The 13,721-nt window shown below is 46.2% G+C and overlaps 1 protein-coding gene across 1 annotated transcript in view; it reads left to right on the top strand.

Moving 5' to 3' along the window:
* The window catches only part of LOC129704913 (protein CFAP20DC-like), a 92,447-nt gene that overhangs the window by 48,922 nt on the left and 29,804 nt on the right, over positions 1 to 13,721 (top strand). The window lies entirely within an intron of this gene.

The following is a 13,721-nucleotide window of genomic DNA, read 5'->3' as shown; positions in this document are numbered from 1 at the left end:
TCCAATACTAAAACTACAACACTTCACTATCGGGCAGTTTGTCCCTGAGAAAACTACAAGCATCAGGTTTGTTACGTGAGCTACATAGAACGCGTGTGAACAGGTAGACACAAAATGGTGGAGTAACTCAGCGGGACAGGCAGCATCTCTGGAGAGAAGGAATGGGTGACATATCGTGTCAAGACACTTCTTCAGACTGATGTCAGGGGAGGGGGCTGGGCAAAGATAGAATGTAGTCGGAGACTGGTGGGAGAACTGGGGAGGGGAGGAGAAGCAGAGAGAAAGCAAGGGCTATCTGAAGTGTGAACTGGTGCTCTGTGGGGAATTGGGGGTGGGGTGAAGGGCCTGTTGCCATGCTGTATCATATCAATTCAAATCAATGTTGCAATTTTGATCTTATTTCTGTTTCAGCTTGCTCCCTTGAAATTCCTCGTTCATTCTCAACCGAGGAATGCAGAATGTTTAAATATTTGGCATGCGTGAAGAGTTGGCCTTTATAGGCCGGGGTGGCGGTTATCACAATATTGCTATGCCTGGGGAAAAGAGACCCTTCTCTCCGCAAATGTTTGTTTGATATTTAATACGCTTTTCTTCCCAACGTTATTGTGAGAAGTCTCTGTAACAGTTAAAGCTGCACATTCAGCACACATCAGTAAGCGGAGAATATAGTTGGCAAGGTATAATCTGCCTGGAACTCTAATGGCTGTTGCTGGCATAGCCCCTGTTCACTAACCTCATTACATGCTTGTGGTGACGCTTATGCAAAGTTTATGGTAATTACTGCAGGTTTAAGGTTTCTACCTGCTGTTAGATGCAGCTGCAGTGAGTTAGGCCACACTGGCTAAAAGACCAATTAAACTCAATATTACAGTCGACCGATTGGAAAATAACTGCAGGTTTCGTATTTTGTTGTTATCTAATAAGTATAACATCAAACAGGAAGTTTCCTAACTTTAAGCTCATAACATGGATTATATAATTGTATTTATATATATATATATGGGTGTGTAAATACATATATGTGTGTGCGCGTATTTATATGTGTGTGTGTGTGTATATATATATATATATATATATATATATATATATATATGTATGTATGTGTGTATATATATATACTCAGCAAAATCAATAACCCCACTCTCACCATCGACGGCACCACTGTCTCCCCATCTCCCCAGGCCCGCAACTTTGGCGTGATCTTTGATTCCACCCTCTCCCTTGAGCCTCACATCCGCCATGTCATTAAAACCTCCTTCTTTCACCTCCGCAACATCGCCAAAATCAGACCCTCTCTCACACCTCCCGCTGCTGAAAGACTCATCCACGCCTTCATCTCCTCCCGACTGGACTACTGCAACTCACTTCTCCTTGGCATCAGCTCCACCTACATCAACCGCCTCCAGCTGGTCCAGAACGCAGCCGCCCGACTCATCACCCACACCAAATCCTGGCATCACATCACTCCAGTCCTCAAACAACTTCACTGGCTTCCCATCTCCCACTGGATCACCTACAAAATCCTGGTCCTCACCTACAAAGCCCTCCACCATCTGGCCCCCCCATATCTCACCTCCTCTCCCCCTACCAACCCTCACGGTCCCTCAGATCCACATCAGCCGGTCTCCTCTCCATCCAGAAGTCCAACCTCCGCAGTTTTGGGGACAGAGCCTTCTCCAGGGCAGCTCCCAGGCTCTGGAACTCCCTCCCCCAACTGATCCGCAATTCCGTGTCCCTCACCATCTTCCAATCCCACCTCAAGACCCATCTCTTCACCTCTGCCTATCCTTAGCCCCACGTCCCCCTCCCTTTTCATCTGTGCTTGAATTGCCTCATATTGTGTTTTGAACTGAATTCTGTCTTTAATTTGTGTACTAGTCATGTCTCTACTATTTATTTCATTCCCTTACATGTTTTTCCTCTACCTGCTAAATTTTTGTAAGGTGTCCTTGAGACTCTTGAAAGGCGCCCATAAACCATATAACCATATAACCATATAACAATTACAGCACGGAAACAGGCCATCTCGACCCTTCTAGTCCGTGCCGAACACATAATCTCCCCTAGTCCCATATACCTGCGCTCAGACCATAACCCTCCATTCCCTTCCCATCCATATAACTATCCAATTTATTTTTAAATGATAAAAAACGAACCTGCCTCCACCACCTTCACTGGAAGCTCATTCCACACAGCTACCACTCTCTGAGTAAAGAAGTTCCCCCTCATGTTACCCCTAAACTTCAGTCCCTTTAATTCTCATGTCATGTCCCCTTGTTTGAATCTTCCCTACTCTCAGTGGGAAAAGCTTTTCCACGTCAACTCTGTCTATCCCTCTCATCATTTAAAAAAACTCTATCAAGTCCCCCCTTAACCTTCTGCGCTCCAAAGAATAAAGCCCTAACTTGTTCAACCTTTCTCTGTAACTTAGTTGCTGAAACCCAGGCAACATTCTAGTAAATCTCCTCTGTACTCTCTCTATTTTGTTGACATACTGTTGAATCCATCTTGCTACTCCACCATTAATACCCAACCATTGAACCTTCTCAACCAACCTTCCATGAGGAACCTTGTCAAAGGCCTTACTGAAGTCCATATACACAACATCCACTGCGTTACCCTCATCAATTTCCCGAGTAACATCTTCAAAAAATTCAAGAAGATTAGTTAAACAAGACCTTCCAGGCACAAATATAAACAAGACCTTCCAGGCATGGTCCTTCAACTCAAGCCGATCCCAAGCGTAAGATTCCAGCATTCCCCTTGCCAACCTTGGCAGCGATTTAAAAAAAAAATTCCAATTGAACTTGCCCTGAGCATTTCAATAGCAATTCGCCCTCCCCCTGCTAGTCTATCCATTGTGACGTCATCAGTTAAAGCCACCATTGTGACGTCATCCGTTGAAGCTGGTCAGTTAGAAATTGAAGGTATTTTGATTTTTTTTAAATATAATCGGTAATAGGTTGAGAAATAAAGCGTAAAATGTTCAATCAAAGTGATCTCTGCCTAGAGGGCAAAAATGTGAATCAGAAATATGTAAAAATCTTGTGAAAGTTGGCATTTTTAAAGCTTTAATCGCGAATAACATGTCAAATATGGGATGAAATCTTCATTCATGCTGGCCTCTGCTTGCTGAGCCATTGTGACGTCATCATTTGAAGCTGTTGTTTTTCATTTCAAAGTCTTTTGATGTTTTTAAACATTAATCAGTAATGTCAAGAAATAAAGCATGAAACGTTCACATAAGGTGATCCCGGCCTCGACGGGAAAAATGTCAACCGGAATATATAGAAATGTTAAGTGTGTGGGGGAGGGGGGTGTGTGGGCGGGGGGAGATGTGGGGGGAGGGGTGCGGGGTGGGGTGTGAGTGAGCTCGGAGAAAAGACGGCCATGGGGAGAGGGGGGCATCATGGGGGAGGGGGGGCGGAGCCAGCGAAGGGGACCAGAGGGGGTAGTGGCGGGAATTGGCGGAGTGATGGGGACTCACAGCGGGTGCTGGTCAGGGCCGGATTTAGATGAAGAGAGGCCCTAAGCTGTTCCACTTGTGAGGCCCCCTCCGCGTTGGTTTTCAGCGCTGGCGGCGAGGCAGCGACCGGACAGCCATGGCGGCCAAATCTCCCACAATTCAAAGCGAGGGAGAAAGTGCCCAGCGCCGACCAGTTGCCGTTGCAGTGCGCATGCGCAGGGCGGCCAATGATGTGCTGGCCGTGGTTGTGCGCATGTGCAAGGCGGCCTGCCGTGCCGGCGGATGAGGAGCGAGCGGAGCCCGGCGGCCCGGACACGGATAGCGGGGGGGAGATGGCGAGAGAGAGAGAGATAGTGAGGGGGCTCACCCAGAGTTGAACGGTAGGTGTTCTGTCTTGGCCGGAGGCCCCCCTAGATTTCGAGGCCCTAAGCTTAAGCTTGTCTAGCGTATAGGTAAATCCGGCCCTGGTGCTGGTTGCCGTTCATTCTCCTCCACCGGGATCAGAGTGTCCACTTTCTGTTTGGCAACATCTCCGACGCTGGGCTGGGCTGCTTGGGGCTGGGCTGCTTGGGGCTGGGCTGGGCTGCTTGGGGCTGGGCTGCTTGTGGGGCGGGACTGCTTGGGGCTGGGCTGCTTTGGGTCCCCCCCGAAAGTCCGGTTGGAAACCTCCGCCGGCCATCCTCAGCTCCAGTAAAGATGTGATGGCGCAGGAAGGGGCGGACCGTCCCGGGGAGTGACAGGGGAAGAGACTAATCCGCGTGGCGCCGACCGGCAGGAGGAGAGATCGATCTGCACACGCGCGGTTTTTAAGATCTTTAAACCTCGCTAACTTTTACGACATTCCACCGATCGGAACGAAACTTGGTGGAATCGCAGCACAGCAGAACGGTGAGTGAACTGGCGAACATAGCGCTGTCGCAAACTGTTTTTGCGCAAATAGCACGACCGCCAAACCGGAAGATAACAAGATCAGAGTTTTAGTTATGCATAGATAGATAGATAGTAACAGGTTTATTAAATGCCAATAATTCCAGGCTGAACTGGCAATGTTTTTCTGCAGGGGAGAAAAGGCAGGAGAATGGGGTTAGGAGGGAGAGATAGATCAGCCATGATCGAAAGGCGGAGTAAACTTGAGGGGCCTAATTCTGCTCCTATCACTTATGATCTAATGCATAAGCAGCACCGATTTCAGGATTCCCATCCAACCAGCCGGCCTGTGTTCCGCTGTTACAGGAGTAGTAAGCGTATTCAATACACTGGAGGTTAATGTACAATGATTTTAATTAATTAATGAGAAGTGAGCGGAAATTATCATTAATAAAACAAATACAGGGGGGGGGTGGGGGGGGAACTGTAGAGTCAATAAATCCATCGGGTCTGGTGACCCTTAGATCCAGAAAGAGGTTTAAAATAAAATATCTCCATTTGAGAATCTTCTGTGAATAAAATATACTTTTTAAAGTGGAGCTGAACACAAGGGCGGCAGGATGGCGCAGTGGTAGAGCTGCTGCCTCCCAGCACCAGAGACCCGGGTTAGATCCATGTACAGTCTTTGACTGGATAGCAGGCGAGCAAAAGCTTTGTACTGTACAGATAGCAACACCACTCACACAGTTCCGGCTGTTTGGTCTCTGCAGCCTCCGACCTTATCGTTCCCCAGCCCCGCACACCCCACTTTTACCTACTTCCCAAAACCCACAGGCAGAAATGCCCTGGCAGACCCATCGTTTCTGCCTGCTCCTGCCCCACTGAAATCATTTCCCCGTACCTCGACTCCATCCCATCCCCCCCCGCCCCCGATCTCGTCACACACACAAAAAAAAATAGGTGTCAAGAAACGTCACCTATTCCTTCTCTCCAGAGATGCTGCCTGTCCTGCTGAGTTACTCCAGCATTTTTGTGTCTATCTTGTGTCTATTTTTAGCCACACATACTTACGGGCCTGTCCCACTTACGCGACTTTTTCGGCGACTGCCGGCACCCGTCATAGGTCGCTGCAGGTCGCCGAAAATGTTCAACATGTTGAAAATCCAGCGGCGACCAGAACAAGGTACGACTCTTTGGGCGACTACTCATGACCGTACAGGCTTCACCCCCGCGACATGTCGCCTGTACGGCCGTGAGTCGTCTCCTCAGTCGCCCAAAGAGTCGTAGCGTCTTTCTGGTCTCCGCTGGATTTTCAACATGTTGAATATTTTCAGCGACCTGCAACGACCCATGACGGGTGCCGGCAGTCGCCTAAAAAGTCACGTAAAAGTGAAACTGGCCCTTAACTTTTATCCAATGACCATTTATTTTGTCCAACTGGGTTTGGCTTTTTGTCAAGCAACCACAAGTTGCGAGTCACCATATATATTAGTGTGTGATTTACCAGCATGTAGCACCACTGTACAGCAAGTCACACTCATTAACAAAGACCGAGTGAGGCTTTTCAAGTTGTCGAGCTGTTTCATTTACAAGATTTGATTGAATATTGGCTGGAGGGATTTATCTACCAATGCTTTTAGATCATCCCAGCATAACTTGTATTTTACCGCAGTGACTGCAGTCTCCACAAGATGTGGGCTTTAAAGAACAAAGGACTCCGATGAGTCGAGGACAACAGTGCAGCTGCTTAGTTTAGTTTACTTTATTGTCACGTGTAACGAGGTAGAGTGAAAAACCTTTCTGGTTGCGTGCTATCCAGTCAGCGGAAAGATGATTACAATCGAGCCGTCCACAGTGCACGGATACAGGATAAAGGGTTTAACGTTTAGTGCAAGATAAATCCCAGGAAAGGACAAGTCTAGGATTATGTTGGCTGCTTTTCCTGGTGGGTAGATAGAGTGATGCAGTGTGGAAACAGGCCCTTCGGCCCAACTTGCCAATGCCCCAGCTACACTAGTCACATCTGCCTGTGCTTGGTCCATATCCCTCCCAACCTGTCCTATCCATGTACCTGTCGCACTGTTTCTTATTTTTTGGACCTGATACCCCAATAATTAGTTAGTCACAAAGTACTGACAAGTGATCAGTAACAGCTGACCCACACCCCCCCCCCAAAACCCACCCTGATGTGGCCACAGAGAATGAAAACCAGTTTTACACACAAATTATTACTCGAACTCTTTGCACTGCGTAGATTCTCACCCTCTTCATTTCTCTCGTCCCGTTGCGTAAATATGTCTTTCGTTTCAAGCGAAGGTTATTTTAGTTGGAGACCCTTTAACTAATTATATCAGGTCTTGAATTAACAGCTGCTAAAGATGGAAGTGCCAGAATATTCAAAGCAAAAGTGTGTCCTGTGGTTTCTGCATCAAACTATTAATACTGCAAATGAAGAATCAAATGAATGAAATGCGTTACTTGATATTAAAAAAAAGCCTGAGGAATACAGCAACTCCACATAAAAAAATGATTTTCAAAAAAATGTTTTATTGGAAATAGGGAGAGAAAATTGGTGCTTACCATATCAGCTATGAAATATGTGAAGTCATGCATTTGTTTATACGTACCTTATCCTCATTGAGCTATTTAATCTATGATTGGAAGAGGTGAAATCTCAAGAGGCCAGCGCGTACATAGATACATTTTCTGGATTATACTGCATTTAAAAACAAATATCTCCGCTTGGGAACCTTCTGTGAGTAAAACATATTTTTTAATGAAAAGCTTAACAAATATAAGACCAGCGAACGGTGGCGCAATGGGTAGATCCGCTGCCTCACAGCCCCAGAGACCCGGGTTCGATCCTGACAATACACAATAGACAATAGGTGCAGGAGTAGGCCATTCGGCCCTTCGAGCCAGCACCGCCATTCAATGTGATCATGGCTGATCATCCACAATCAGTGCCCCGTTCCTGCCTTCTCCCCATATCCCCCTGACTCCACTATTTTTAAGAGCCCTATCTAGTTCTCTCTTGAAAGTATCCAGAGAACCTGCCTCCACCGCCCTCTGAGGCAGAGAATTCCACAGACTCACCATTCTCTGTGAGAAAAAGTGTTTCCTCGTCTCCGTTCTAAATGGCTTACCCCTTATTCTTAAACTGTGGCCCCTGGTTCTGGACTCCCCCAACATCGGGAACATGTTTCCTGCCTCTAGTGTGTCCAAGCCCTTAAAAATCTTCTATGTTTCAATGAGACACCCTCTCATCCTTCTAAACTCCAGAGTGTACAAGCCCAGCTGCTCCTTTCTCTCAGCATATGACAGGACTGACTTCGGGTGCTGTCCGTGCAGAGTTTGCACGTTCTCCCTGTGACTGAGTGGGTTTCCTCTGGGCGCTCGGGTTTCCACCCGCGTCACAAAAGGCGGGCGGGTTTGCAGATGAAAAAAAGAGCGCAAGGAGTGGATGCAAAACCGGGATAATAAGAGATTAGTTTACCACAGCGTTGTGTACAGCATGGACATTGTGGGCCGAAGGGCCTGTGCTGTTCCGTGTTCTAAGTTAGGGGAGGGTTGGGGGGGGGGGGTGAATAAAAAAAGAGAAACGGAAGAATGCTGAAAATGCAAAATCCCCAAATTTATTCCACTCAATATTAAATCTGGAAGGCAGCGCAGAGCTGAGATAAGTGCGACAAAATTTAAAAGGTTGCAGGTGTCCCATGCGGGCAAAAATAACAGGGAAATGTGAGTAGCACAGATGGCGAGAGGAAGGGCTCGCTGAATGGATCAGCGCCAGGTTCAGTTCAACAACTCTGGCTGTTCTTCTCAAGACCCAAGAGCCAAGAGGACCATCTATGAGCCAGCCAGCTGCCTGTCCTGTCTGGCTGGGCACTTTCATTTTTGTCTTAGATTATGCTAGGACTCCACAGTTAATACATTCCAATTGAATGATTGCTAAATTATTCCATCCTCACATTTTCACGCTGAATCTTTGGCAAGTCCCAGTAAAAAAAAATAATAATAACTGGGCTGAGTCTTTCATTTCCTGCTTAATAATTATCTCCTTAACTGAATATCAAACTCTCAAAATAAATGGGTATTTGGAGATGAAAACATGAAGGGAAACATAGACAATAGGTGCAGGAGTAGGCCATTCGGCCCTTCAAGCCTGCACCGCCATTCAATATGATCATGGCTGATCATCCAACTCAGTATCCCGTACCTGCCTTCTCTCCATACCCCCTGATCCCTTTAGCCACAAGGGCCACATCTAACTCCCTCTTAAATATAGCCAATGAACCGGCCTCAACTACTTTCTGCGGCAGAGAATTCCACAGATTCACCACTCACTGTGCGGAAAAAAAATGTCTCATCTCGGTCCTAAAAGACTTACCCTTATCCTTAAACTGTGACCCCTTGTTCTGGACTTCCCCAACATCGGGAATAATCTTCCTGCATCTAGCCTGTCCAATCCCTTAAGAATTTTGTAAGTTTCTATAAGATCCCCCCTCAATTCCTTCTAAATTCCAGCGAGTACAAGCCGAGTCTATCCAGTCTTTCTTCATATGAAAGTCCTACCATCCCAGGAATCAGTCTGGTGAACCTTCTCTGTACTCCCTCTATGGCAAGAATGTCTTTCCTCAGATTAGGAGACCAAAACTGTACTCAATACTCCAGGTGTGGTCTCACCAAGACCCTGTACAACTGCAGTAGAACCTCCCTGCTCCTGTACTCAAATCCTTTTGCTATGATCAGTTCAATTCAGTTCAGTTTCATTTTTCTCTATTGTTACGTGTACCGAGGTACAGTGAAAAGCTTTTGGGTGCGTGCTAACCAGTCAGCAGAAAGGCGATACATGATTATAATCGAGCCATTTGCAGTGGACAGGTACATGATAAGGAAATAACGTTTAGTGCAAGGTAAAGCCAGCAAAGTCTGATCGAGGATAGTCCAAGGTTGACAAAAATGCTGGCGAGCAGGTGAGGCAGCATCTATGGAGCGAAGGAATAGGTAACGTTTCGGGTCGAGACCCTTCTTCAGATAGTCCAAGGGTCACCAATGAGGTAGATAGTAGTTCAGCCCCGCTCTCTGGTTGTGGTAGAATGGTTCACATAACAGCTGGGAATCACATAGAAACATAGAAAATAGGTGCAGGAGTAGGCCATTCGGCCCTTCGAGCCTGCACCGCCATTCAATATGATCATGGCTGATCATCCAGCTCAGTATCCTGTACCTGCCTTCTCTCCATACCCCCTGATCCCTTTAGCCACAAGGGCCACATCTAACTCCCTCTTAAATATAGCCAATGAACTGGCCTCAACTACCTTCGGTGGCAGAGAATTCCACAGATTCACCACTCTCTGTGTGAAAAATGTTTTTCTCATCTCGGTCCTGCCATAAGTTGCCAAGAGCTGAGAATTGACACTGGGTATACTGAGTAACATGCAGCACAAAGGCCGACCACTTGTTTTATCAGCTTCCAATTTATAATAATGGAGAAAAAAGCTAGAATTACTGAAATCAAAGATACTAGCTTAAAAATTGTATTGACGTCTTAATCCCCAACTCTGCCGTTTGATATATCTGCAGATGCTGGTTTACAAAGTGCTGGAGTAACTCAACGGGTCGGGCAGCATCTGCAGATGCACAGACTCTGTAGTGACAGTCTGCGCCAGATTCCTAGCCACGGACCCGCCCCAGACTACGTATAAATCCCACCCACATAATTACTGGCAGATAAAATTAAAGGTAATTGGATATAATTATAATATACTGCGTTCAGCTAAATGGCTGCTGCAGACTCAGTTACTCCAGCACTTTGTGTCATTTTGTGCATCTGCAGTTCCTTGTATCTCCTCTTTACTGCTCCCCTGTCAAGTCGGCTCAAGGCTATATACCTACTTTGAAGAAGGTCTCCCCCTCTCTCCAATCAGTCTGACCCGATGCATCACAGCTATCCATGTTCTCCAGAGAGGTTGCCTGATCCACTGAGTTACTCCAGCACTCTGTGTCTTCTTTGGATATATCTCATTGTTTCTGTAATGTCCGAATATGTACAAATTGTTGATGGGATGTGAATTTGTATTTCAAAAATAATAATTTTAGACCAAATTCTCACTTGCCAGCTTTAGGATTCAACAAGTGATGTGAGATTTCTGCTCACACATGGTGGTCGATGATGATAAACTGGTATCATATCGTACAACGCATAACATGTCCACGTACTGTGCGTGTGTCCGTGGGAATGTGCTGAAGCTCTACGGCAAAAGAACTAGTGATCAATAATAATATTAATAATAATAATATCTTGTATTGTCATTGCACAGAGGTACAACAAGATATGGTATGCAGCTTCCATCCGATGTAATAACTTAATGAACTAAAAATTTAGACACCCAGAGAAACAAGATTAAAAAATACCCCAAAAAAACCCCCAGTAAAACAGTATAAAGTGCAAATAGGTCTGTGCCGGGTCAATGTGTGACATGACCATCTGAGGGAGATGGGGGGAGGGGGCACTTCAGCAGGGCCGGTTCAGAGCCGCTACAGCTCTAAAGGTGAAGCTGTTCCTAAGTCTGTAGGTGCGGGCGTAGAAGGCCTTGTAACATCTGCCGGATGGTAGAGGTTCGAACAGACTATCGCAAGGGTGTGAGGAGTCTTTGTGGATGTTGACGGCCCTCATGTATAGTAGATGCCCTCCAAGGCTGGTAGCTGTGTCCCAATTATCTTCTGCATGGAGAAATACATGGAAAAATATCAGGATATCAAGTGGTAAAGATAGGGTAGATAGTCAGAACCTATTCTCAGCGTGGCAATGTCAAAGACTAGAGGGCAGAGCTTTAAGGTGAGAGGGGCAAAATTTAAAGGAGATGTGTGGGGCAGTTTCTTTCTACACAGAGGGTGGGGGGTGCTTGGAAACGGAGTGCTGGTGGTGGTGGAGGCAGATATGATCGTAGTGTTTAAGAGGTTTTGTGTGCAGTTTTGGTCCCCTAATTTGAGGAAGGACATTCTTGCTATTGAGGGAGTGCAGCGTAGGTTTACAAGGTTAATTCCCGGGATGCCGGGACTGTCATATGCTGATAGAATGGAGCGGCTGGGCTTGTACACTCTGGAGTTTAGAAGGTTGAGAGGGGATCTCATTGAAACATATGAGATTGTTAAGGGTTTGGACAGGCTAGAGGCATGAAACATGTTCCCGATGTTGGGGGAGTCCAGAACCAGGGGCCACAGTTTAAGAATAAGGAGTAAGCCATTTTTAGAATGGAGAAGAGGAAAACACTTTTTCTCACAGAGAGTGGTGAGTCTGTGGAATTCTCTGCCTCAGAGGGCGGTGGAGGCAGGTTCTCTGGATGCTTTCAAGGGAGAGCTAGATAGGGCTCTTAAAAATAGCGGAGTCAGGGGATATGGGGAGAAGGCAGCAACGGGGTACTGATTGGAGATGATCAGCCATGATCACATTGAATGGCGGTGCTGGGTCGAAGGGCCGAATGGCCTACTCCTGCACCTATTTTCAATTGTCTATTGGTTTAGGTTGAGCACATGGATATGCAGGGAATGGAGGCATATCCTACAGGTAGGAACAAAGAACTGCAGATGCTGCTTAACACACCAAAAAAAAAGACAGGGTCTGAAGAAGGGTCTCGACACAAGGCACCACCTGCCCATGTTCTCCAGACATGCTGCCTGGCCTGCAAGGGTCGCTCCAGCATAGATAGACACAGCAGGTCAGGCAGCATCTCTATAGAGAAGGAGCGGGTGACGTTTCGGGTCGAGACCCTTCTTCAGACTGAGAGTCGGGGGAAAAGGGAACAAGGGAGATATAGACGATGATATAGAGAGACACAGGACAAATGAATGAAAGATATGCAAAAAAAGTAACAATGACAAAGGAAGCAGGCCGTTGTTAGCTGTGGGCTAGGTGAGAACGAGTTACAGACACCCAGATGTATTTTGTTTTGTTTTGTTTATTGTCATATGATTAGTGTGTGTCTATTAGTTCGACAAGCCCTGAAAACAGAATTTTTTTCTCCCTGAATAAAACAAATTTGTAAAAAAATATGCAACTTAAATATTGCTACAGATATGCTGCTGTTTTTATTATATAACATAAGGTGTTACAGAATCCCGCTGAAGAGATATTAGACAAGGTACACCTGAAGTTTTTAATTATCTATCGTAAACAAATGCGTTGTCAGCCATTGAACTCAGAAGAAAATAAAGCAGCCAGGGCTTGGAGCTCCTCACATTACAGAAGACAAATGACTGGCTTAATTCAACCATAACTTGTTAAAAAAAAAACACCCTCCGGTCTCACATTAAACTGATAGGAGTCCTGGCTTTGATTTGCTGCAAAATAATTGCTCTTTTCCATTTGTTCTTTCGATGCATATCTGAAGAGCTCGATGTTATGGAAATAAAAAAGTATTGATATAATCGACGAGCTGATAATTGCGACAGGATTCTTGATTAATATGTCGTGTAACAATGAAGAAATTAATGGAGCCTATTCTCTCTTCAACATCAGTGCTCCCAGTTTCCTCCCACATCCCAAAGGCGTGCGGGTTTGTAGGTTAATTGTCCCTCTGTAAATTAGCCCTTGTATGCAGGGGGCGGAGGGGAAAGTAGGATAACATGGAACTAGTGGCAAGGGGGTGATGGATGGTCGGCCTGGACCCGGTGGACTGCTGGGTTTGTTTCTCTGCTCCATCCTTCGATCAATCAGCAACTAAACACAACTCAAAGTGTGAGTGAGCCCTACTGCCTCAAAAGGGCTGTCCTGCCGTTCTTGATGATCACGTGTGATCTTTTTCCTGTAAGGCACCGACCGTGTCAACTACAACAAAACGGCAAAAGGCTGTCGGTCTCCGCGTACTCAGCGACTGGTCTTATTTATGTCGGTGGTGATGCTGGTTTACGCCGAAAATAGACGCACGGTGCTGGAGCCGCTCAGCGGGTCAGGCAGCATCTCTCGGGGGGGGGGGGGGGCACCCTAGTTTTGAGAATCCTCTGCCCTGGGGATAGGTCTGTGTTTGTTCTGGGTGAAGTCGCTGTGCACATGGCAGGCAGGCAGGCAGACATCAGTCGCTTGTCTTTTATTTTATTTTTATAATTTAAATTTAATTGTAATTTCAAGTTTTCACGTACCTCGTGTGTTGGGACAGTCGGCAGAACAATTTCCCTCCGGGGATGAATAAAGTTCTATCATATCGTATAGGAATCATTCCATCCACTGGGGTGGGAGATTGCAACCTTCACGTGGTCCGCCCTGTTTCGACGAATGCAATCAACCCGGCGTGCACAGTCAAATAAGATCAAATAGAACAAGTTGTCCTACAACTTTAGGCTGTGCATGCCATACGCAAGAAGAAGAAGAAGGTCCCATCCACTGAAT

The sequence above is a fragment of the Leucoraja erinacea genome, chromosome 16 (assembly GCF_028641065.1).
Source record: "Leucoraja erinacea ecotype New England chromosome 16, Leri_hhj_1, whole genome shotgun sequence".
NCBI lineage: Eukaryota > Metazoa > Chordata > Chondrichthyes > Rajiformes > Rajidae > Leucoraja > Leucoraja erinaceus.
Note: the sequence above shows the minus strand (reverse complement) of the source record. Positions and strands in the feature narration are given on the sequence as shown.